Below are 2,582 nucleotides of genomic sequence, written 5' to 3' on the forward strand. Positions count from 1 at the left end.
GTCGGCATGAACAATATTTTGCTACAGTACGGCGTGAACAGTTTTGGTATCAAGTTTACTTGTTTTTCTGGCTGATTAGAAGTTTGGAAGGCTGCCGACTACATCTGCAAAATACTACGTCAACTAATTCTAGGTTTCTTTTGTCAAATTTTGATACTTTGCATAATAATTGTTGAATACAAGTCTGAATAGTTGTTGCAGCCTTTAAGGTAGCTGTAAGTGCACATCTACATTTAAAAATCACCCTTTATCAGTAGATTGAAAGAGTTTCCAGATTTTTCATATATTGTTGAATGTGTGCCAAGTGTTTGTGAAAATGTTATGATGTGTATTATGCATTTTAATGTCACTTCATAGTTGTTCGTAAATCTACTCATTGGAAAGCAATTTATTGAGGAAATCAGCTTTATGAGTTTGCATACAAAGTGTTTGACAATATTCCTTAAGTTAAATTTCTACAAGTCAAAGTTCAAATCAGGGGAGGGTATTACAGTGGTATCAGAGCTATAAGTCCTGCCATCCTGTGGAGGTCTTATAGGAAATTTGGAACTGGTGGATAGAGGGGAAAGTGTTTGATGAAATGTCAAAACACTAAAATCAGAGCATTTATGTTTGAGCATGCGACAGGGGCCTTATAATTTCTGCAATACCAGAGCAAGACAAAATAGGAGTTTAGACTTGCAAAGCAAACAGTCTAGTTCATCCGTACAGGGGGGTATAGAATCCAGTCATACAGACACAGCGGAGGTATGCTTTGATCAAGACAGCAATATGGGTGACTAAGATGACAGGAATACAAGATTAGGTGGAGGCGGGAATGCAGGTCTAGAGCCTGGAGAGGAAAGATTCTTACAGTTATTAGAAACCTTGGTACAGGGTCAGCGAGTAGCAGAACAAAGGGCACAGGAACAGAATCAGAGATTGGATCTTATGATGCAGATGATGGCTCGTCAAATGGGGTTGAATGCTAACATGGGTGGAGGAAATAATCAGAATGGTAACAATCAGAATGGAAATGATCAGGATGGGACACATAATGGAGATGAACAAGTTGGGAACAATTTCGGTCATGCACCCCAGCGAGCTAGGACAGTGAGTTCAAGGTCCATGATTCTTACATTTCCTCCTAGAGCTCCAGAGCAGCTCGTACCAGAGCCCCAGATTACTGATATACAAGACCAGTTGAGGAGAGATTGGGAAGCCGGAGGGCCAAATTTTACTGCTGCAATTACCTTTAGGGAGTATATGGATGTGCAGATGAAACATATGCCACGTGGACATGACAGGAACCAGAGCTATGAGCTACGGAAGAAAGTAGGGAGACTTGAGTTACCATATTATGATGGCTCAAGAAAGTCTACAGCAAGAGATTGGGTTCAAAATCTTGACACATACTTTCAATTGAACCCTATGCCCAAGGAAGAAGCTATTAAGTACACAGCAATTCATCTGGATGGGTTAGCACACGAGTGGTGGCATCATGGTATGGTCACTATGGGACATGCACACATTACCTCATATGTGGAGTTTACAGAGAGGCTGATTGAACGTTTTGATAGGAAGGATCCAAAACTCCATTTCAAGGAGTTAGCTCAGCTTAAACAGTGGGGATCATTGGAAACATACATTTCAGAGTTTCAGAAACTTGCAGTGTTAGTAACAAATGTATCTGAATGGAGGATAGTAGTTTATTTATGGATGTTAGCTGATCCGTTGAGAGGGTGGATTAAAGCTCTTAACCCTCCCACTTTGCAGGAAGCCATTAAGAAAGCTCGTGACATGGATTCCTCTTCATCTTCAAAAAATAAATTCCAGGCAAAGAGTTTCCCTTCAAGGAAAGATAAGGACAGGAAACCTTTTCATAAAGAGGTTCAGCCAGCTAAGGAGGAAAGTAAGAGGTTGGACAATGAGACACTTAATGATCTCAGGAAGAAGAAGCTTTGTTTTCATTGCAGGGAGCCTTGGGATTTGTCACATAAGTGTCCATTGAAAGCAAAAGCTAAGCAGATGGAGTACTTTTCAGCCGAAGAGTTAGTAGATGGAGATTCAGAGTAGTCATCCGAATCAGATGGAGATGATGATAGTTCTTCACAGGAGGAAGCACGCGGTGATAACACGATAGCTCAGTTGTCAAGTATACAGGAGGCCGTCACTTTCAGAGTTAGGGGAACCTTGGATGGATAGAGAGTTGTGGCACTCATTGATACAGGGGCGACACATAACTTCATTGATGAGAAGTTTGTGACACGCAGAGGGCTACATACAGAGGAGCATAGGGGATTTAAGGTGATGGTTGCCGATGGCTTCAAAATTGAATGTACCAAGAAAATCTCCAACTTGCAGCTTCGTTTGGGAGATTATGACATGACAGGAGATTTCTTTGTGGTCAACATTGGTGATCAGGATATGGTGCTTGGGATGAACTGGATGAAGTCTCTGGTAGAGTTTACATTTAACCTTCAGAAAATGGAAATGAGGTTTGAGGCAAATGGTAAGAAGATAGTGCTCAGAGGTTTGTCAGATGGGAGACTTCGAGTGGTGTCACTCAAGCGGATGCAGAGTTTCTTTAGACATGATCAGGT

The sequence above is a fragment of the Cupressus sempervirens genome, chromosome 3, assembly GCF_028749045.1.
Source record: "Cupressus sempervirens isolate cs-2001-9-10 chromosome 3, ASM2874904v1, whole genome shotgun sequence".
NCBI classification, from domain to species: Eukaryota; Viridiplantae; Streptophyta; class Pinopsida; order Cupressales; family Cupressaceae; genus Cupressus; species Cupressus sempervirens.